The following is a 25,080-nucleotide window of genomic DNA, read 5'->3' on the forward strand; positions in this document are numbered from 1 at the left end:
AAGAACTACACATACAAGTGCTAATTGCATCTGACTGGTGGGTCACTATCTAGCTCCAGTGCTGTTTGTGTCTGCTTCAGAGGGAGATGAAGCATCTGCCGGCAATGCTGCTGTGTGACTCCTATCATCTTGCCACCTACTTTACCAAGAAACCAATGTAGCAAAGACTGGTGAAACACAGAATAAACTATAGATGTATATATTCTCTTCCAGGCTGATAATGCTTTGGAAGGGAAAAACTGCAAGGAAAAAGAGAAGCTTTGGAAAAGTGCTGTGAAATAAGAGAGAGATGATATGGAAGAAGAACAGAAAGAGAGTCAAGCATTTGTGAGTAGGGACTGGAGAAAAGCAAATGTCAGGAGTAGGATTGGGACAGAAGGAAGAGTAAGAAAGGGATCTGATGTGTATTTACTCCTTGAAAACAGGAAGGAAAACCAGTGTGAAAATTTAATCCCTAAGCAAATGAAAAAAAAAAAAAAAACCCCACAAGCCAGCAGCTCTTGCTTTCTCTTTCCTGTTACAACAAAGCAACGGGAACAACCAATTTATTAGCCAGATCTCACAAGGGAGCAGTTGCTAGACTAAATAAAAAGCTCAAAACTCTTCGCCAAAGAGAAAAAGAGAGTCTGAAGGAGAGTCCTCCGAGAGCTGGGGCGACATAGTGCTACCCTCCTGCTAACCTGAGCTACACAGTGTATCAAGGGGATGATGCAGCCCTGAAACATCACAGTACAGAGGAACGTGGGGTTATGGACTGCAGGCAACTGTTGGAATATGGTTGTAATTTGAAAAATCCTTTCCATTCTACTAGGCTGCTCCAGTATAACAAAGCCATGTGGTTACGCTACTATATCAGGATGAGAACAGATTGAACCTGTTAAACATATGATCAGGCCTTCTGTGAACAGAAAGCGGTGTTCTCCCAGCCCCCAGTTTGATTTCTACGCTCACTATGCCCTGTTCTGCCCTAAGCACATGTCAGCCCATGCCTGAGTGCTCATTTCAACACCGGTGTTTTGTGAGCAGCTGTGCTCACATCTGTTCTCAATGAAGGGATTTCAGTTGTTGAGGTGCCGTTCTCTTTTCCTTTCAGTCTGTGTGTAACAAGGACCCCAGCCAAGATGAATACTCTTCTAGATCACATTGGTTTGGGATTAAACACTGCAGCCTTTATATTATGCTCTGCTCTGCCGTTTGTCTGTGCCTCTGCGATTGCCTGCTGCTCCCTGTAGTGAGGACAGAGCCTTAAACTTACACTTATATTCCTGCACTGAATCCATTATGTTCTCCTAATGGAAATCCAAAAAACAAAAAGCAAAACAAAATAAAACCAGATGCAGACAAGAACAGGACTCTTCTTTCCATGATTTTCCATGCTATTGTTAGCTGGAATACTTTTCTCCTCCTTTTTACTTTCCTAGTGATTCGTGTGCTGTACGCTTTTGACTCCTTCCTCTGCTCTCGGTGCTCTGAAGGCCAGACGGGGAGTCCACATCAGCAGATGGTACAAGTCCGGAAGGGCAGTTCTCTGCAATCAGCAGAAGAGAAATTCAGTGTTTTGGGACCTGCTGGATTTAAGTCATTGAACTATTGGTGAAAGTTATGGATTTTGCACTTTATATAACATCTGCTCGGCTTCAGCGTTATTACCCTGCAGCGAGAGAGTTCTTAAGTTTCGGGGGGAAGGTCCCCCATGTGAATCATGCTCTACATTCAGGAGCCATGTCAAACTGAGGGAAAGCAGTAAAGGAATGTAAAGCTTTGACTGTTCAGCGTATCTAAGCCTGTGTACCTTCCACAAAGTGAGATAAAGATTGCTTGTACCCACCATCTCCTTCAAATGAACTGAATTTCCAATCTGTTAAACCATATCCATCGTCAGGATGGATTTCAGTGAGACAATATGGGGATGAAATGTGTTAACTGTTCAAGATTTCACTTTCTTCTGTTAAGATTTGAAAAGTGTTTAATACTACTCTATACAACTTTATAATAAATTCAATCTCTTAAAAAAATCTTCAAATATTATCCAAGGCAAAATGAAAATTGTCAGAGCTACCTTTCTTTCAAAGATCTAAGGTAATCTTGCATGATAATGTGTCTTCATCTCCCTGACATCTCCCCCACCATACACACAAACCCATACCCGTTTCCTAACCTGAATATCATTCAAGAATATAAGAATATAAATAATAACTCATTCTCTCCTTGTAGAAGAGAGAAACTGAATAATTTATAGGTTGTTTATTGGCCTGTTTCTGTCCTTTATGTAAGTGGGTGTGGTGTGACTTACAAAGGACCTGTTCAACCAACGCTAAGTTGAAGTGAGTCATAGATCTGATTTTAAAAGGGATGCGGTTGTGGTCATTTTTGTCTCCTGATGCAATTAATTTCCCGATCTGGAACACAGAATGGCTTAAGTATCAGGAACTGATAATTACTGAACTAGGTAATGTGTTTGCCAAGGAGCAAGACCTGTTTTCCTAAGCAGGTTGGTCATCTGCGGGTAGAATACCTATCTGTAGGTATTAGATAAATATGTATTTTTACATATATTTATCTTTCTCTCATCAGATACTTACTTCTTATATCTGTGCATATTTTCTGAATCTAAGCCACAGCCTGATAGCAACTTTTTATTTATTGTAATTTAATTGTAATTCCATGAACTTCTTTCTTCCGGGAATGGGATCCTGATCCATGACTGTTCTCACGGACACTTAACTAATTAATAACATACTATTATCTTGTAGGCACATTGTTTTATCATTGGTATTTAAAGGAACTTGCTACACCATTTCAAGCTGATGGAGCTGGGAATCGTCTTTGTGATTTGTGTTAGTACAGCATCCTGTGTAATGGGGCCCGGGTTTCCCAGGTGATACCATAACACAATAAACAAATGACGATAGTAAAATGGTACCAGTGAAAAGTTCCAGTTGCCAGTGATCTGAGTTGAAATGAACTCCAAAGCTCACTGACAGAGAAAAGCCTGGAGCTACAGCATATAACAAGTGAATAAGAGCGAATCAAGCTCTTAATTTGTAATGCATGAACAATGAAAATTTGATTAAATGAAAGCTTCTGCTACTAAGTTTCAGCTTTAAAATGATTGCTCTAGAGGACTAGGGTAGCTCGTAATTAGTATACTAGAAATATAATGCAAATACATAAACAGCCTTCTCACAGGCAAAAATCCCAGTGTTACGTAACTGATTCTTTGGAATGACTGTTGGCTGGAGAGGTCTTCTTTGCAAAGCTTCATATTCATTATCCTTGAGGCAAAGAGAATTAAAATAAAGCAGAAAAGAGAGCTTCAAGAAGACTTCAGTGCAGACAGCACAGGCTCAATTTCCATCTAAAGCAATGGTGTGAGCAATCTCACACCATTACTCCCAGCTCCAATAAGTTCATTGTGTCCGCATTACCGCCTACAAGCTGCAAGCACAAAAGGATAAACTAAGGTTTCCCTCTCTGCCCCATCTCATTTGGATAATGGAGTTCAGTATGATGGGAGTTTTCATGTCGTGGATGAGCAGCCTAAGTGATAGAGAAATGAAAAGTTGTCAGCAGGCAAAGGCATATGCCGGACTGAGACAGCATACCGCACTAAGCCAGAAACACTTGAGGAAAGTAAAAGCCTACTTCCAGGACCGATTGGTCCTATAGGCATTGGGTGACAGAAAAAAGTGATCTGGGCTCTGTATTTGCTGCTATAAGTCATCTACAGAGACTACATGAACACCTATTTAAGGAAGATTTAAAGGGAAAAGAAATCCCAGACTGTCAACACACTGTCTCATGGAAGTTTTAACTGGTTCTTCTCTGCTTAAACCAAATAATGGTCTATATAAACAGAGCAAGGTATATAAACATCCTATATGTAGTACATTTGGTTGAATAAACAGTTTGCATACTAATGTAAACGGCTTAGGTGCTTTAATGTGCTGGTGTTACAGCAGGTTCTGAGTTACAGACTTCAGAACTCAAAAGGGAATGTGTATGTTCAGGCAATTTGATCAAAAATAAATATACTCACGAACTGTGCATATTTTCTCCCTTGATCTTACCAATTCTTTTCTCAGTGCTATCAGTCAGTTTCACAAAGCTTTACTGGACTGGTAAAAGCCTTTGTTTCTTTTCCAGAGGAGAGTAAAAATTGTGGCATTGTGGGGGGTTTCCACTTCTATGACTTAAGAAAACAGAATATTTTGTGAGTTGAAACATGAGTGCTTAAGGTTTGTGACAGAGGCAACATCCTTCATTGTCTTCTCGCAGAACCGAACAAAATAAAGAAAAAACACCTTGTGATATATTTGCATTTATCTAAAAAGGAAAATGAAATTCTGTATAAAATTGAATCTGGTAGTTCACTCTCCGATCTTACACGTATCAGCTGGGGCTGTGTCTACACCATTTCACCACTGACTGCATTTAAACTTCACTGTTTAAACACTGCTGAATGGCTAGTTACATTAAATGCATTCTCTTCTTTATGTGCAATAAGAAAGGAGTCTCAGAAGAGGCCTTCCCAAGTCTGTCATCAGCTAAATTAGGAAATGAAAATTGATTCCTAGGAGCCATGTTACAAAAGTTATGGATTCTTTTAAGAAATTTACCATGCAGAATACAGCTCAGTGTCGTTAACTGCAGAACCCATAAGCACAGCCAAAAGGATTAAAAAAGAGGAGGAGGGAGGAGGAGTCATGATGCTGCAGCCTTTATTTCTCTCTTAATTACAGGTGCTGATGTCTCTGCCATCTGGCCTGTCTCATGACAAAGTCTCAACAGCCAAAGAGTGGAGAAATAAATAGACAATTAGTAAAATGCATTGACTGCATGCGCTGCTGACTAAGCAACTGTTGCCATTACTAAAACAGTTTCCTCATCCACGGATTCTAGTGTAATTTCTCCAATTGCTCTATTAACATGAGTTGTCCTTCTGTCAAAAAGGAGCCAGGCAGGGAGTTCAGGAGGGCTAGTCAAGTCATGAAAAAGCAGTCAAACCCAGACTAGCAGAAAGACTGTAACTCTCTCTAGTGCTCAAATAAACTCTGCAATTGGTGTCAGTAATTGTATGACCAGATGAGGTCAAGCAGATACTTCCAGAGTAAATCCCTGCTTCAGTGCAAGACGTAGCCCCATATATGCATTTATATTCCCATTAATAGAATATTTATATTTTGAGCTTAACTTATTTCCAACTTAAACATTTGTGTGTTGCAGTATATCTGCATAATATCACCAGCATGCAACTAGTTCCAGGATACAGAACTAGTGGTGTGAACACTCGGTTCTAAACTCAGTCTACCAACTTTTAGGGTCCAAACTATGGTGCCTCAGTTAGGAATTAGGTTACCTCGGCTCTCTCTACAGTTGATGAAGAGGAACATGTGCCTTGAGAGAGAGATTTAGCTCAAATATAAGATGAATTGCCTCTAGAAGCAACCACCTGTCATCACTGACCGCCGACTCTCTGTTAGTTGCCAAAAGCTGCTTGGGTGATCCGGACTACCTGCTTATGCAGATAATGCTGTCTGCATTTATGGGTAGCTGACTGAAACAGCAGTAGGAAAAGGGAGACGTGGGATCATTAATCTCCAGGTAGAGGTAGAGGCTTCACTTTATGAAATATGTGTTGACAAGAGCCCATGACTACCAACTCTATGGGCTTCACCATATATTCCCAGAGCGCCAAAGAGCGAAGCTAGCCTAGCTGGAATCCCGAAAGCCCAGAGTATTTCAAACCTGATTTGTATCCCTTCTGGACTATGAAATGGATCTATGGAAAAGTAGCGATTTTTAGAAAATAATCAGCCTCTCTGACTGCTAAGGAGCAGAATATTGCTGAGCATATAGTTGTGCATGAAGGTGCCTGATGTTGTGGAACTAACAGTTCTCAGGCTGTCCCACTGATGAGCTCCAGCTCCTGGTTTCACTGAAACTTTATTGACTTACGATTTCCCTTGCTATGATAAAGGATATCATCTGCTTTCAGATGTATTCGTGAAACTTCCATTGACATCATTGGGAGTTGCACATGAGTAGCTGACACCAGGATTTGGTCCTAAAAGTTTATGGTGCCCTGAGGAGATATTTTTATGTATTTTGCTTGGTTTCGTCTCTGACTATCCTGGGATACAGCCACTCAACCGAACAACAAACATACTTCAAGGACTAGAACTATTCATGAGGCACTATCTAGTAGAAATAAAGGTCTCCTCAGGGCATGAAGCAAATGTATGGAATTGATGCAATATTCATTCATTCACTCTCCACTACTAATGTTTTTCCAGCAAGTTCAGTGAATTACTCTGTCATGGAATTTATTCATGAAAATATCAATGGAGAAATAAAGTATGGGGTGGGGAGAGAAGAAAATAAGTGGAAATGTATAAGAATGGTGATAGGCTATATATCAAACCGTTGCACAAATGATCACAGGAGACCAGGAAAAAAGTTCTACATGTTTAAACTAATGAGAGATTGATTAGAATGACAATATGCCAGAGAGTATCATGAACATGAAGCCATTTTCCTCTTAAGTGCGTCAATCTGTTTTATCTTAAAAGGCTGCAAAAAATTGCGTTAGATACTTATTTAGTGTTGATAATAGATTAAAAGCTGTATCATACCACCAAAGGACTATCAGTCTAGTATACAGCAGTGTTACAGTGGCAATTGCAGATGAGAAATGTGACACTACGAAGTCATTTCTGGAGTCACTGATCCCTCGGCTGCTGCAGAGGCTGTGATTGGTCGTGCTATGTTTCCTTCCTTTCTTTTCTGGGATCATTAGCGATGCGAGTCCCACACAACCTTGCACTTACATCAGAGGAAGAATTATCATTGCATCCCAAACTGGAGCAAGCGGAACAAAGACAGGGAAATCTTGAAATTTCAAATCCTTTAGAAGGTTCACAACAATTACTGCCAAAATCTACGTCCTGAGGAATTAAATGCAGTCTTCTCAAAAAGCCCTGGCCCTAGAAGTTACTAGTGCAATGGATACAAAATCCTATGATTTCTGTGATATTTTGTGGGAGATTAAGATTTTCAGTAGTTGGATAAAGCAAGATTCGAATGCAAAATGCCGCTTTCTGAAAATGCCCATAAATAAGAACATGATTTGCAGTGACAAGATACATCAGGAATACTAAACTAACTACTAGACTAATATATCTGTAGATATTAACAGTAGATACTAGATATTAGGAGTAAAACTAAAAAGTAATAATGACTGGACTACGAAACAAATGGCTAGAAGAGACTCAATGAACAAACAAAACACATATTTTTAACTAATTAACCACTGAAACCAGTGAATGAGGAAGATGTCTGTACATCTGATTTCTTAAAATCAGTGCCTTTGATGCATGCTAGTATCTTCCCGTTGGTGCCTTTCTGGAAGATGTAGTTTAATTAGACAGAAGACTATGTACAGACATATATGCTATAAATAGGCTATATACAAGGGTAATGGGATGGAATTTTAGGGCCTGTCATTTCATCAGGAGGGAAAAGAAAACTTATAGCATTAATTATTGATAGCATTGAAGAAATATCCAACACCCTTTAGGGTCTTTTACATATTCTTCAGAGATGCGAAAAATGACAAGGTGTGGAAACAGGGATAGCCAGAAAACACAGGGTATTCAACAAAATTCCAGATCCTCACAATTGTGCATGAGACCAGAGCAAAGAATTGCCTCTCCTGGAGTAAAAATATATATGAGTTTTCAATCCACCACTTCAGTTTTTAACATTAGCTACATGTAACATTCTTTATTTAAGCTACTCGAGACCAAGTATTGACTGGAAACTGCTTATAAAAGTAGAGAAGAAAACATTGTGAGGTGCATTATAAACTTTTAATTGATGAAATGTCTCATAGTCTTTTTTTTAAAGGAAAATAAGTTGCATTCATGTGAAAAGCAATTTTTTATTTATTGATTGATTTGATGTATTTATTTTGCTGGTGCACTGATGTAGGCCAGAAAATATCATAACCTGAAGTATAAAATATCATCATGGACTATCACTGGTTATCTGTAATTTGGTAATTGTGATAGTATAGACAGGGTCATGAAAAATCAGCACAAATAATGATATTAATAGCTTTGCATTTTCTGCTCATGCTGTATTGTTTGGAATAGCTATGTCTGCTGAAACTTATTTTTTACACATGAATTTTATTTGTTTCCAGTAACACTCATAGTAGCCTGCAGATAAATGGAGGACAAGAGAAAGGGCTACAGCAAAAATGGAGAGTTGTTAAATGGTGAATTGCTGCTTCGTGATGATAAATTCACAGATAAAGCTAGAATGACTATGACTGTCCTATCTGCCTCCTGAAATAACATAAGTCATTTCTCTAAACAGTTGCTGCAGTGCATTCATTACTCTTAAAGCTAAAGTATCTCTTTTTGAACTATATTGATTTTTCATTGAAAGATCTCATGTGACAAAAAATCTACTACAACCTCAGGCTGCTTCTTCCCATGCTTAATTACTAACACTGTTAAAAATCAAATAAAGGAGTTCTAATTTTTCTGAATTTGCCTAGCTTCAACTTGCAGACACTGTACCTCATTACATCTTTACCTGAAATAAAGAAAGAACCCTCTGCCATTATTAAACTCCTTGTTGACCGTAATCAAAACATCTGTTTTCCATTTAGGGTAAATACATGGAACACAATTCTGGTATTTCTTACAGCAAAAGCAGTAAAAAATACGGTAACAATAATAATAATAACAAAATAAAAAATTAAAAACTACCTTCAGTACCTCTCTATGTAGTTTGTTTCTTGTAGGCGTGATGATGGTGGAAATAAGGTCTTCGTGGAGACTCTGACCATGATGGCCTGCTATGCTCAGGGCAGCAGAAGAGGAGGGAGAGCTAGAAGAAGGGCTGTGGCAGGCTCTGAGTCACACCTGAAGAGGCAGGGGACCATCTAGCAGAGTGGTACGGCTGCATGAGTAGAAAGTGGAAAAGTGACAGAGGATAATGTTTGTTATTGTCATTCAAGTAGCTGTACATGCTGTGATTGATACAGAAACGTCTTGAGAAGTACTCTAAACTGGATGAAGCAGACATTGCAAATAAATACAGAAGCAGAATAGAACATATTGAACATCAAATATCTTTCCTGGATTCAAATTTTCTGGAAAAAAAGATGCTATTATTATAGCAGTCAGACATATATATACACCGTCTTCTGCATTTGCTTTGTAAAAGCCTTGAATCCCAATTCCCATATTCCTAATGCACTCATATCCTGGAGGAATCAGTAGAGACTGACTGCACAGGGTGTAAAAGTCGGCACAGATTCATGCCTTCAACCCCTTTCATGTTTGCTGCAGTGTGTGGGTACACCCTGATGCTTATCACAGTATCACTCAGAATGGCTTAAAGCCTGGTTCATTCTGTTATGTTAACAGGGAAGGAATAAAGATGACTGTAACCATAAGTGTTTGAATGTAACGTACATGTTCATCCTAAAGGCAGACAAAGATATCATACATCTGATATCTTTCAGTAAATACAGCTATTAACATTTCTTTGTTTTTCATATATAGGTCAATTAAAGTACACTCCTACTGAGAATGATATAGTACAATTTCACTGTTAATTCATTCTCATCCTCCCTCATCGTAAACCTTTCTTGCACAACCAGCTTCACTCCAGGCTGTTCAGCCCTGCATGCACATCTTGAATTTCATTACAGTTTTCAGTACAGAGATCATCTGAGCTGTGAAAGAACATATTTAATAAAAAATTCAGCACATTCACGGTTCCCGGAGTTAAGACACCAAAAATTCACCTTACCATTATATCATCATACCATTCTGATAGAACATTTGTTGAATTTTCACATGAGACAATCTTATCAAACTCAGAGGAGGAGATGAGCAAACCAGGTCTTAGTTGTGACTGGATAATAAGATAAAGGAATGATTTATAATATAAAAGATTTTGCACACACGAACAAAACCTTCCATTCTTGACAGTGCCAGGTGGAAAACTAATCTTCACATGCTGCACCAATATTATTTCACTTCCTTTAACTAGGGTGTACAACCTGACCATATGTAAAAAAATCCAAACTAACCCAAAACAAATCAATGGCTTCAGTGAGAGTGGAGGCTGTTTAACATCTCCCTGGAGATGATCACCACCACTTATGACTGGCTGCTATGTTGTTACACTTCCCACAGTGTAATAGAGGAAACGTGCCCTTCATGATTTAATACTTGTAAGACTCTGTGAGTTTAGTCTAAAATGTCTGCTTCGTACTGAAAACAGTGATTCAAATATTTAAATATTTTAATGAATAAACTATTTTTTACAATAACTAGATGGCTAAGTATCCAGTATGTTATTATTTTTATCATCTTAATGCAAAATAAGCAAAGATAATAAGAAGCAACGGAACAAATAATAGTATAATGTATCCCCCTGGAATGCTAAATTCATATAGGTGTGGGGCTAAGTGCAGTGCTTGGTGCAATATAAAAGGGTAAACTAGAGGGCAGACTTTACTTGACTGCACTCTATTTTTTCACTATTACACTACTCCTCACGCTCACAAACCATTCTGTTGCACTAGCTGGGGGAAAAAAAAACAAACCAGGAGCTGTCCGTTGTCCAGAACCAGTTTAACTTTAAAAAAAAGGCTTTTATTAAGCTGGAGGCACAAGCTTCCAGAGATAGTTACTTTACCTCTTCATAAATTTGTGCTTTGATTAAAATGTCTATTCACTGTTCCCATCAGTATAAGTGTAGATTTATTGTACCAAGTCTAAATATACTTTTGGCTTGAGTAAATAAAACTGATTATATTTCATTCAGAACATCATTGGACTCCTTTCCGAAGCCATATTACATTTTGGTCACAGAAACGCAGGAATTAAAATAACTGAAAATCAACAGTAAAGCAATGCATTGCACTTAAGGCTGCGTTTTTAGCTACATCCACTCATCACATCTCTCTCTTTCTCCACTATTACCACAAAAAATGCTTCTGCACTGGCCCAGGCACCAGCATGGATTTATGCCGTCTCTAAGGTCTCATTTGAACTGCACTGCTCTCAACAGTGCTTGGTATCCCTGTATTGCCACACGTCCTTCTCCTGCAGATGGCCTCAGTGTCAGTGATGGTATCACCGCACTGTGGGAATCAAGGTGGTGGCCCTTCGGTAGAGGAATTAGTGAAGCCTATCTCACACTAACTATTTAAATCATCTTTAGGGAGATTTTTGCTGGAAGACCACATCAAACAGCCTTAAGCAGCTCCAAGATTGTATTTTTAGAGTTCCAAAGCAAGTTTAACAATTATCAGACCTTCTTAGTAATCTCAGTGCTGTAACTAATGTATGTGGACAGAAAGTAGAAGTTTGTGTTTGGCTATTTCTGTCATAACAGCAAGAGGAGCAAGACTTGTCCAAGGTCATTCCTATCACCTGAGTGACTCAAGGCATCCAGGTCACGTAGGTCTTTCAGCCACGTGAATCACCTAAGTTTGCTCGAGTAGCCACGAGTCCTTTCTCTCTTCGAGGATCCCTGGTCACCTCAGTCACCCAAGGGACGCAATTGCTTGTGGCAACCCTGTCACGTTAGTCACCTCAATTACTCACCTCAGCCTGTTGTGGTTTACAGAAAAGGGCAGTGTAAATGCCATGGGACTGATGGAACTTATTTTGAAAAGGTTGTGTACAAAGGCATACTTCAGAGTCCAGATGTTTTGAATTATCTGTGTGTTTCTAAAAATATGATCTTTCAATACATATAAGCAAAGTAGTTATGCATAATTTTTTTGCTAAAACTAAAAATTATCAAAATTGCTTTGCTAGTAAAAAATTAAATCCAATAAACTCAATTGACCCTTTAATTGCCAGGTCAGCAAACACTTAGCGTTAGAATGACGACTTATTCCAAATAGCTATGTCTATTAAAGCTTCCCATTTGGATTTAATGTAGGAAGCACCGTGTGCCTGACTGCACGTGTAGGCACTATTCCTATGGCTTTGTGAAATGTTTATTTCTTTAAAACAAATGAACTCATTCATGGAAGTACATAGCATGATAAGCCGGAAAATAGCGGGAAGTACAAATTTTGTTTAAGGACACTGCAGAAGAGCAATAGAAATAACGAATAATAGCAACAGGAACACTACGTGTAATAATAATGATAATAATCTCTATGGCAACTGGTTCTAGAGGCAACTAGTTCGAACAAGCAGCTGTTTTTTACCTACCTCAGTTCATTTGTTATTGTGTTATAAATAATGTTTCCAAAGTCAGGGAGAATTTTATTATCTTATATTATTAATTATTAATCAAATTCCAGTATTACCTAGGAGCCTCAGTCATAAGTCAGGTGACAATGTTAAACTTTTCTTTCTGTGACAGCTTTCCGTGGCTCACGTGCTCTTTTAATACATATTTTGGGGATTTGTTTGCTTGCTGTGCTCTGCCCTCTAAGATAATTCAGTTAAAAAAAATAAGATTGGATAACAGTTAGAGACTCTTTAACATAGGAGTAGTGTGCATCTTGAATTTACAAATAGCATAGACACTGAACTTTAATACCTATGACCTTTTTGTTATGTGCACAGACATCTGGTATGGCATTGTGGGATACAGCATAGCTTAAAAACACAGTTACCTCACAAAATTAAATGTAATAATTGCAGGTAGAAAAGAATAATTATCTCTAGACTGTGAATTCTTTGCCACCTCCTACTATAAACAAGAACACTGCTGCAATAGTATACTGTATCTATTGTTGAAAAGTCATTTTACATCCAAGTTATGGGAAATATGAAAACAAGGACTTCAGCCAACTAAAATAATTATGATAATCCTGTTCCAAGTAGAAGTTCCAGTCCTGTGTTATTGAAGTGAATAGGATTTTTGCCATTAAATCTGAAGGAGAGTAGGACTGGGCTCCACTTTTTGCAGTGGGTCAGAATCCTTTATATCGTACAGTGTTATTGACCATTACTTAGACTCCTTATATTTTTTCTCTTATGAGTTTTGTTCTGGCTTTGTTGGGTACAACTGCTTTTAAAACCATGGCAACTCTCTTGGCAGTCTTCACACCTTTCATTTTTCTCCTATTTAGCTCTAACGTTGTTTTACAGAGAAGGTAAAAAGAGAAGAAAAGGATCCCTTCTTTCTGCCTGTTCAAAGGTAGTTCATTTTAACTCTTATTTGGACTATGTATTATTTTATATTCAGAACCTAATAATCAGAAGGAAATCTGTCAAAACAGCAGAATAACATTCTCATTTTTCTCTCTCGACCTTTGTAAATAATGCAAGAAAATACCTAATGATAAATCTTAGCCTATTTATTGTTTAGAGCACTAGCTATCAAAATATTCTATGTTTCAGACACGCATTGAGCTGCAGAAAGTGTGAAACTACTATCATTCTCATTCTGAATTTTTCTTATAAAAGCAGAGAATATCAACAACAACAAATGATTAAGCCAAATTAAGAATTTAACCTGGGGCAAAATTTCTCCACATGTTCCCAAAAGAACAAAGATTTTTGTCATGGGTAACAACTCAGTCATTTTACCAGACAATGCAATTATTTTGTGGCAAATCTGATAGACCGTTGCCCTGGAATGGAGAAAAGCTGGTTTTCTTTGGTGCTTAAAAAAATAAATAAACAAATAAGGTAACCATAAGATTTTTCCTTCTATGTGCAGCACTATCAGGCTATGTAGCAACAAATGCTCTGATACAAATTCTTTTTTCAGAAATACAGTAGCATATTGCTCTTTATTTCTAACAGTAAGTAAAAGCAGTATTTTGACTTTTGGCTTTTTGAATATTGAATAAATAGCACTCATGGTACTATTCGTGAAATAGAGAATGGTTATGCTACCATTTGTGTTACAGTGATAGTCATTGGTCTGAACAAAAATGAGGTAATGTTTGCTTAATTAAAAAAAAAAAAAATCACCAAATATTTACAGTCTAAATTAAGGAAAGGACTTTTCCTTTGAGTTAGAAGGCACTGGGAAAATCAAGAGGTCTTAAGACATTTGTCCCTATACTGACACAGGGACTCTGTGGCATAACAGGGACAGAATCTCCTTAGTCTTTATTTCGTGTCCTTAGTACTAGATAGTTCTAGTTTATATGCATGCTGTCATAAAATAACATTAAAATTTCTTCAAAAGCACTAGTGTGGATTGCGGTGCGTTTTAACCTCCCAAATGTATGAGTCCTAAGGAACGTGGAGTATCTGCAGAGAATAAAGTCTGTAATAAATAAGTCCCCATGTTCCTTTACCGGTTGGCGTGGTTTGTAGAGTGGTGCACGTTACAATTCTAGAGCACACTAAGCACAACTTTCCCTCTGAATTTGCACGGAATCCCCACTAATATCGAATCTTTACATTTCCAATACTGCAGAACAATGTACTTTTTGAGGAGAAAAAGATATCTTCTTCTAAGGCACTCTATCAAAAAGACAAAGGAATATAAGGCAGTATACAGAGCATAAAGTGATATCTCCAAAGGAATCTTTCCACATAGAGATCTTAGCCCTATCCAGCTACCATTTACACCAGAGGAACTCCACTGAGGTCGGTAGACTAACCCAGATACAACACCAGTGCAATTCCTGTGCTAATATAGAGTAATTTCTCTGAATCTGATGGGGTTGTTGTGGCAGAGAGCTGAGGTACGTGAAGGTGTCACCAGCATTTTATATTCTAATCCTGGCTATACCTGTATGATACTCAGTGTAATTAGGACTTGAGGCTTTGGGTCGTGTGTATAGTCAGTGATACTTCTAGCATTCCTATGGGTTGCATGTTGAAACCAAGACTAAGTGGTTCCTACTTGCTTGTCTATAACGTAAACAATCATGCCATACATGCTTGTTTATGATCCTCACAGAACATAATACGTACGTGTATCACTGACACCTGCAAAAGCCCAGTCTTGCTCCCGTTAAGTCCCATGGAAATAGCATCAGACCTTACAGAGAGAATAGCCTCCTATAGTTTTTATGCAGTTGATCTGAGCTTTGTTTTGGGGCTTTTAATGATGATCAACACTTAAATTAGTTCACCTTTGAAAAGCTACTCTACCTGTTTGATAGAACGCGCTGTACAAACAAGTCTGGTTAATGGCTGCTGTGAATTCAACTTTATGCTTGCTCTAGTAAAAATCTCTCTTGTTTAAGCACAACAGTTGTGGATTTAATTAAATATGTTGCTCAGTGAAGCATCTGTTTAAAACATTAATGAATGGCAGCTCCTCTGAGACCTCCATATGTAAAGGTTTTTCACTCCATAACACAACCCTAAAATGTGTTTTAGAAGTTATAAACAATTAATTGCTCCTTTGTTTTGGAAGGATTTTTCATCATTAAAAGGTACTTCTTTCCTAAAACTGTGTTAACTGATTTAAAACAATTTATAGAATAAAAATCAATTTAAAACAATCAAGGAGCCAAATTTTAGTTCATACTCACCCTGATATAAATATGAAGACACTCCAAAAAGTCTAAAGGGTATATTTCTGTTTTATCCTATTTACTGCAATGCAAATGTAGAGTATATTCTTCTTTAACTGTGCTTATATATCTCTGAGGGGAGTTATAAATTTCGAGGGGAGACCAGACTTCCCAATCCACATCCTCAGGACTGGCTACACTGAAGTCACAGAACTACAATGAGATTGCATCAGTCTCAAACCACAGTGAGGAGGAAGTGGCTTAGGCTCCCTGGCACTTACAGCTGACAGTACCTCCGTACTATTGCACAGATGCAACAGAATTATGAAGGGACTTCAGGAGATTTGCAACAGCATGTGAAGCCAGTTCAAATGCAGAGATGGGCCCAAATCCTGACTTTGCTACTATACTCTTGACTTCATGACAAGCAATGGGAATTTTGACAGAATACAGTAAGAATCATCAAACGCTACTTCATCTTAAGAGCAACCTGAAAGTGCTACTGTCTGATAAATCTGGGGATTCAGGGCTTTGTCTGATTGCACTAGCTACGTACAGACACTATATGGAATAGTAGTATCCATGGAAAACTTGGGTTTAAGCTTCCAGTAGGGCTCTTTACTAGTATAGACAAACTCAGAGAAGTTCTCCATAGAGCTGGCACTAACTTGGCAGCATTTAAGGAGAGATGAATATACGAATGGACATAGGGACTATTCTCACACTATGAGAAAGTGATCCCTTCCTACTTAGAGGTAAGAAAGTGTCCTCCAGCACTTTGAAGCACCCTCTGTGAATAAGCAAAGAGTTGCTGCTCTCCAAAGCTGTTCATTTGGCCCCTTTATGAGCTCTAGAGTTGCTAAAATATAATAGTGAGAAATCGCTGGGTAACAAAGGGAAATTTGTTGAGCCACCTGGGCTAAATTTAGTAGCATATTTTGGTAAAAACATTCATGCTTAGTTTCAGCCAAGACATCACCCTTTCTTCATTCATGTCCTTCCAAACTTCTGAATTTCCTAGAATGTCTAGTCTTTCAAGTGTTTACCTGTAAAACTCTTCAGGAGAAAGTCTGCCTTTATTTGTGCTCAGTGTAGTACTTGTGGCTGTCTTTCAAAAATAGGAAGGGGAAAAAGATGTAAGAGGTGTTCAAACTTTACTTTTCTGACTCGAAAGCCAAAAGAGTCAGAGTGATAAATGAACCTACTTTTGCCAAGCTCAGAGAAAAAAATATATGGACGGCTTATACTACAGGCAAAAAGAAACCCTCTTCACCAGTTGCATAGCGAGAGAGAGATCTTTTATGTAAGATTTTTCTCTGAATATCATAATTTACCAGTAAAATGCCTTTTCAACAAATGTTATAATTAAAGTGGATTTTTTAGATAAAACAACAGCAACAACAAAAAAAGAATTTAAGTCAGAAACATCCAGAGACAGGAAAATTGCCTTCAGTTGAACACTAGCCAATCAAGAGAAAATTCTGTAAAATGATTCTTCCACATTTTCCCTGCTATGGAAATAACGATAATAACGTAATTATTCGAAACAGATAATAAATATGGTTATTTACTCTAGAAAGTACAAAATAATGGGATGCTCTGTATATATGTTTCATTGTGAATATCTTTGTTATATTCATGGGAAGGAGCATACTAGGATAAATTTCCAACTCTTACTAGTCAGTTGATTGATGAGATTCTTGCTGGGGTTAGCATGGGTGTCTGACTAGTGTATGAAAAAAAAAATTCTAAACTTAATTTTTTTTCTAATATATGATTTATAGAATTAAAGTGATCAATAGAATCTCAGTAGATCATGACAGACTAAAAAGTAAATACCAAACAATGCCTTGAAAAATGAATGTTCTTCATATCTACTTGGTAATATACTCTTTTTTGACTGGTAGATTACAAATCACTTCACCAAGGAAGAGAGCTTAACAACCTTAATTCTGTACATAGGAAAACTGAGGCACAAGCATGTCAAAATGATTTACCTCAAGAAGCTAGTGAAGGAGGCCAAGTCTTGTGAGTCCCAGCTCAGTGCTATACATCCTCTACCTGTTGAATGTGGGGGAGATTTGTGTGAATCAGCTATAAAAACATGCTCATCTATGAAAATAACAAATTTACCATCTTTCCACAGTGTTAGACGAAAGCAAAGGGATATCTATCATTTGAGAAAACATATCTGAATATGAACTCTTTTCCATTGCTAAAATAGTCTTTTAGAGGGCCACAGGTTTTTCACTGGAAACAACTAATTTCTAAATAACAATTTTTTTAAAAGACAAATCATTCTATCCACACGAAAGTAAAAACAAAACTCCAGACAGCCTCTTTAAGACATTTTATAATTCTAGCCTCAGCAGATAAAGAACAGAAACTCAATTAGTGGTGAAAATCTAGGATTACATTTTGGCATTTGCATTCTGGGAAGAAGGGAGCTATATACACTTTCAATTTTTTTATACGTGCAATCTTCCTACTCTAATTTATGACAAGAGTATCAGCTTGGATTTTAATTTTCACTTTATATGTCTTGGCTTAGCTAGGCTTCAGATTAGATTCTCAAGGGTATCCTGGGTTATAATGCAAGCATCCTTGCACCACGTTCACAACTAAAAGGCCCACTCTCCTATTCACGGCTATGACCGTGGGGAACGTGTGAGCAACTACTAGGAAGAGAGAAAAGAGGACTGTGCCATTGAAGCCATTCCATGGCATAGCAGAAGAAGGTAATAGGCTATATGAGCAATTTCCTATGCACCTCAAAGTCTCCCGATGCCAACAAGAGCTAACTGAAAATATGGGATTCTTATGTTGGAAATGTGAGTGGGTAGCCAAACTTTCAGCATTTGGAAGATAAGTGAGCTCAGTGGCTGGGAGGATGGTTATAGTTTCTCTTCTGAAGATAGGTATATAGTGCAGTACAGACGAAAGAATAGTTTCGGATGTTCAAATAAATGAGATTTAAACACATGATGGCCTTAAACATTTATGAAAACTGTGCTCACTCTTCTCACTTAAGTATCAGGAGTGATATCCTTAGACATATGAGACTTATTGAAAGTGGCTCCGCTGCATTCTCCGTACGTGATAGTTCACTCGTGGTTCCTAAACCACACAATAAATCAGCTGACCCATCACACACAACCTAAGGGCTAGTCCTGAACACACTGCTTGGACCTGAGAAAAGATATCCTTCCAGATTGCGAGAAACATTATCAAGTTTTTTCATTTGATTCTGAAGTCTCCTTACACAACAAAAATAAGAACAAACAGAGATCTAAGGCTTTGTTTGTTTGCTTTTTGATGATTTTCTAGAAGACCCTTTAGGGATCTCAGGTGTAATTATAGATTACTTCTGATTTTAATTGAAAAAACAGAATGTTAAATCTTTCCCAAAGTCATATTTTCATCCAGCTGTTTAGGTGGATGTGTTAACAAATGGAAAATCTCGACATTTTAGCCACAATTAAATATGTACTTTTTCTTCAAAAATAATTACATTCACTGCATGGCATACTCATTTCACTGATCCATACAGCATTATAAAAAAACAGGCTATACAAAACCTGCCAAAAATAATCCAAAAAGAAATCATTTTTTAAGTCTTCTCAAACAAACCACAAAAAGAACTCTGCAGAACCCATTTATGTCTTTTGTAGGTCACTTTAAATTTGACTGTTAAGATAAAGCAAAGAAAATATTCTTTTTCAGTGCTACAGGGCAAGAAGGTGCACAGAGCTGTTAGGAATCTGTATTTTGGTTCAGGCCCATCTTTTACTGAAAATTTTCTGAGTTATTTTCAGTGGAAATAAGAGCAGTTTTCTTGTCGCGGGGATTACAATTGTAGGAAGAATAGCCAGAACTAATCCAACACTAATAAAAACAAATATTGGTGTGAACTTATGGACTAAAACCCCATTACAATCTCACAAAGTTTTTCCCAAATGGTAGTTTTATAATTCAGAGCAGACCAAGCTCAGTGACTGAATAAATACAGAGTGTGATTTACTTTACAGGGCAGGACTAAGGTATGTTGGCAGATCTGGTCAGTGATGCACCAACAGCTTTGTCTGAGCACAGATACACAAAACACAGCCTGGGAATTAAACGGAAAGCAGCCTTCTTCACAGCTTGAAATTCCAAGAGAGCCTGTCATACGCATTCATTCACACCTCAATAGAAAGCTATATTTCTAATGGATTCAGTGCTTTCCTGATTGTTGTTTCTTTTATAAGTAAGTGCCAATAGACCATTGGCTCCATTCTAAGTTTTAGTAAAGTAATAAATCTTTTTGGAGATTCCAGTCTATTTTCTAATATTTTCAAAAGTTCTAATGGTCAGGCATAATTTGGAAAACAAAACGAATGTTCTACCAGACTGGCCTTGTGCCCTGCCTTTCTTGGAGCAGTGGGACCATTTTACTTTCTAGATAGGGTTGCATTTTGAGAACTGCAGGGTCTGTGTGTATCTTATTACCTCTTTCTGGTCTGGAACACCCTGTGTGCAGCGGAGGAGAGTGGCAATGAGCTATAGCTGAGCTGGTTGGAGATGGAACATAGACCAAAGCATGGGAGATGAAAGTCGATTTTAAGCCAGAATATCCCATTCCCCACCACATAATTTGATACATTAGTTCTTTTAGTCCAAATGTAGCCTCTGTCATTCAAGAGGTGGAACAAGGTGGAAGGAGTAGAGTCCTTTGGGAAGAACTATTTGAAACAGCCAAGTAATCACTGACTGATCAGCAAAAGTAGTACTTTTGCCAAAAGGAGAGTAAAAAATATAAAAAAGAAAAATTTACTTAGGCACAGATAAAGGCTGAAAAAGTTGCATGAAAGAGGGCTTCAGTAAAACTGTTTTCCTGGAGATTAGGGCTGGAAGAGATCACTGGAACAATTACTATAACTTCCTGCATAAGACAGGCCATAGAAATAGATCCAGTTGCTGAACTATTGCAACACTTTTAAAACGGATTGATTTTATTCACTGTCTGAATGTTTCATGTTTATTTGCCTTCAGTAAAAAAATCTTATATACTCTATAATAAATTCTCTATTGTGATTACTGTGTCCACCCAGACTTGACCATTGGTATCCGTAAGCCTCATTTAGGATTGAATGAATTAGTTTAAACTGCAATAACTGTCATCTTTGTGTCTATATCTTCTCATCCTCCTTACTACCCTTCATGGAAACTCAGCTGCTTCTTCAATTTTCAGAATTTTACGTACAAAGACTTCCTTCACTGGCAATGCGATCTAGGTCCTGTGGACAACATTCATAGAAAGACAGTGAAAAGACGTAGAGAAACTGTCCATTCCCTCTTCAAGTGGTTATCTGTGTGATTCAGTAATTGGAAAGCATTTCTTCTGCAGGATGCTAGAAAAGAATCACAGCTGAAGACCTCCAGTAGAAGGAAACCACCAGCTTTATATCTGGTCTGGAAAACAATATCAAGGAGTAGTGAAGGTCCTTGTGGGAGACAGCTCCGTGTCCTACATGGTTCACCTGCTGTACGAAAGGATGAAGGCTTATCCTACAGGCCAGATAGACCGGAAGCATTACACCAGAGGCTTTGGTAAGGCAGATAGGTGTATTTTCATGTTGTTTGAGAATATCAGATTAGCCAAAGTATTATTCATATCACTGCTGAAATGTAGGAGTTGGGGTGTAGAAAATGTTTAGTGATTATTTTGTGTTGAAAAATATAAGGAATCAAACAAAGTTAGTATTTTGCCAGAGAATATCAAGCACCATACTTTGCAAGGTGGAAAATCACAGGAAGTTCTACTCATATAGACAAATCCTTTCCAAAATCCATACCTTCCTATCAAATCTTCTAATTATTTTTCAGAACTATTTATAGTATAGAATAACTGAGACTCAAGTTTTCCTTTCTTGTTTACAGAAAGAAAGAGAGATGGATACTGATAAAGTGCTGCAATATCCAACTCTAAAGACGTTTACAAGAAAAAAAGGGCAGGTGGTAAACTACAAAAAACTGAGGAATTGGAGACAGTGAAAGCCCATGGTCTAATGTCATATTTCGCAGTTGTTTAATGTTGCAGAATGAAACAGTCTTTCACTAGTTTGCAGAATATTTTTTCAGACACATTTTTTGAAGTACCATCTACATCATGTGTTACAGACAATAGAATAGAAAAGAAAAGAGAAAATTATCTTTATTTTTGGTGTAGGTAGAAGCCAGTAAAATGTATTACAGAGGGATTACATGTTCAGGACTACAGGGCAGTCCTGAACTGCTGTGTAAAGATCATCTGTGCTGTGTGTCTGTGAGCAAATGGAAAAATGTAGAAAAACAGCAAGTAATATCACCCACGGAGCTGTGAATGGCTAAGCCAACTGTAAGCCAACCTTACAACTGCTAGAAGATTGATTTTGTCTGATAAGCAAATAAACTTCTCATGCTTAAGAAATCTCCTCCTTTGATGATCTGTCCATAAAAGACAGCTGAAAATTGAAATAGAGATAGCTTTCCTTTATTCATGTGTTCTTTCTTATTTGATATGTATGTCACGCATATGGAAAACATCCTTGTTTCTGCAGAAAATTTCCACGTCTGTCTGTCTATATGATATGATAGAACTATATGATCCCTACCACCGTATCAAAGGAACGTCTACCTATCATTACCAGATTTTATCCTCACAACAAGTAGAATTAGATCAATATTACATTCATGTTAGAAGTCAGGAACTGAAGTGCAGGTTAGAGAAGAGGTTAGAATCATAAAAAGATCAATGCCTTTTCTACACTAAAATGTTCCTTCCACTATGGTTACACCAGCACCTTTATGTCAGCAGAGACCCTCAGTAGAGTTACAGTACTTGCTGACAGGAGCCTTTCTAAGAAACTTATATGACATCTAGGAGTGCCAAAACCTGAAAACTCTCTTCTTTCTCAGAGTTGTGTCAATGCCAGGGTTTTTACTGGGAAACATTTGTCATTTAGACAGGACATAAGGCATTTAAAATCATCCCAGCCTGCTGAGTGAGTACAAAATGCAGATCATCAAAACTCCTTCTCAGATGTACCTCAAGCCGCTAAGGACTGCATTTTTACATACTTGAGTTGCCAAGAGCTGAGCTTGTCCTGTTCCATCACTGAGTGTTTCACTTCAGCCCAAGTTCCCCTTCATCCAGTCTGCCTAGCACTTGGACCACCTTCCTGAGCACTGTAAGGGCTCCATAGATCGGAAACCTGGGGGGGATTTGAGGCCAAAGATGGCAACTCCAGTTAAGGTAAAAATATTCAGATGCAGCTTATTGCTCCCTGTGACTTTACTGCTAGGACAGAAGGACCCGTCATCTGACAAGGGGTGGCAGAGACTCATCGTTAAGAACTCCCGGAGAAGCCAATGCTGGAACATTTTCCATGTTCACGTAACTACAAACCTCTGTCATTAGCAGCAGAATAGCTTAAGAATGACCTCAACTGCCCTAAGACCTAGCCTGATCCTGAATAGGGTCATCAACAGGTAGGAATGAGCTGCCTCCTTGTGAGTAAACAATTCTAGCATTTGGCTCGTTCCAGCTGCCCAGCTTGGCAACTGCAATGGACTACATCTCCTAGTTAGATCCTATCATCTCTATTACTCCATATATCTTCCCTAGAAATTGCTTTCTGAACCAATCCAGGACTTTTGCGGGGGAGCTCTTGCAACAAAGCCTGAGGAACAGGATTGGAGTGCTGATGAGTTTATTTCTTAATCATCTAATCTAAGTAGATTGAATACGGGGTCTATGCAGGAGATCAGAAAACTGGCTGCAAAAGGGAAAAAAGAGACAGGTACCTTCCTGGGATCAAGCTCAGCTCGAAGCTGGCACCTTCCTGCCTTACAAACACAAGAGGTTTGAATGACACAGCCCGTGATACAACCTTGAAATGGGGCAACCTTGTCCCTTGGTTTCTGCACGTATCTACTCAGAGGAAAGTCGGACATTTAGGGAGTCCATATCATCTCCCGCTGCCCCACCAGTCAAACAGTAGCCACCAAAAAGCACACTGCCCATAAAGCAACCAGCATCCTCCTGGCTGCTGAAGCACACAGGGACATTTCAGGAGGTCATCTCCTACAGAAAGAGTGACTGGATGTATACGCCTGGAGGCCGTGGTGTCTGCATTAGGATCATGGGTAGTGGGGACTGTTGGTGACACAAATGTCACCAGACCTGCAGTTCCAAGGTTGTCTCATGGGACCTCACTCAGTAATCCCACTGCATTTCCTTCCTGTGGCCGGATGAATCCTCTCGGTGTGTAGGCTCCTAGCCTTACAGACGCTGTTATCCATGAGACTGAGGCATGCAGAAAGAAAATGCATTTGGAACAGGAGGGCTAAATGGATCAAGCTCAGCAGTAAGCCCCTTCAGGCTGAAAATGAATTTGAGTTGGATAAGTGAGGAGGGAAAAATAAGTGTTGGACACTGGCCACCCACAGGAGTAAAAGGCCATGGGGAGAGTAAAGTTTCTGTGAGGAAGATGAAGGACTTCCTTCTTCATTTATTTATTTTGAATAGTTTTATTTCTAGGGTGAAATCACCTATATTTTTCTACAGAATGTACTCAGGCAGAGGAAGAGACTGAACCCAGTCTCCTGTGAGTATCTCCAGATTAAGTATCTTAACTACTTGAGGAAATAAAGAGGAGGACTGGCTGCACAGAATGAGTGAGAGATTAAGTGATTAAATAGCCGGTGAACTTCAATGTAGGTAAATGCAAAATGATGCATACAGGGAGAAACAATTCCAATTTTACATATACAAAATGGTGGGCTCTGAATAGATTCATCACTTATCAAGGACATCTTGGAGTTTTTATAGATAGGGCCATGACAATACCAGGTTAATGTTCGAGGCTGGAAGCACTAGGGCTGGATAAAGCCCTGGTCCAGTGCAGATGTTCTTGTGATGTACATGTTCTGGCCAGTGCTGGAACTGAGCTCTTCTGGCTGCACAGGCACTAAACTGTTAATCCTGGATGACTATAATCCATCTCACTATTAATAATTGATAATGAACTTATAACGAGATATTAGTACCCCAAAGGCTGAGAATATCCTGATTTAAATGAAAATCAGCAAAACACAGCTACTAAACACGGTGATATTTAGTGATCTGTTGAAATATGCCATTAAAGTGTAAAGCTCAGGTGAAGTCTCTGCTAGTCAACGAGTATCCTACAGACTCACTAATTGCTCTTATATTTTCCTTCTACACAGATATGTCTGAGTGCAGACCTAACACTTCCTGAGGCAGATGCTGTTTTCAGTTCTCAGTGAATAATGTTTTTATTTTTTATGCCTGCAAGCTCCTCAAAACATCCTCCTTCAAAAGCCCAGCATTTTCAGGAAACAGTGGAAGATAATCTTCCTTAATGTTCTTTAAGCCTTACCGTAAAGGGTACTGAGTATTTAAAAATATCGTAGAATGAAAAATTAATTTAACCCAATAGGATCATATTGCACCCTTGACCTCCATCCTAAGGAGCTTGCAAATTAAGTTTTGATGAGGGGCAGCAAGTAAAATGAACGAAGAGACAAGTGAAAATAATGTACTGTGTCTTTTA

At 38.3% G+C, this 25,080-nt stretch overlaps 1 long non-coding RNA gene across 1 annotated transcript; it reads right to left on the bottom strand.

The window, feature by feature from the left end:
• Positions 1 to 228: 228 nt before the first annotated feature.
• On the bottom strand, positions 229 to 17,545 carry LOC138066083 (uncharacterized). The gene is made up of 3 exons (XR_011139301.1): positions 17,482 to 17,545; positions 8,790 to 8,973; positions 229 to 1,528 (listed from the first exon to the last, which is right to left on the bottom strand). It is a non-coding gene; the product is annotated as an uncharacterized lncRNA (long non-coding RNA).
• Positions 17,546 to 25,080: the final 7,535 nt, after the last annotated feature.

Source organism: Struthio camelus, chromosome 2 (genome assembly GCF_040807025.1).
Source record: "Struthio camelus isolate bStrCam1 chromosome 2, bStrCam1.hap1, whole genome shotgun sequence".
NCBI classification, from domain to species: domain Eukaryota; kingdom Metazoa; phylum Chordata; class Aves; order Struthioniformes; family Struthionidae; genus Struthio; species Struthio camelus.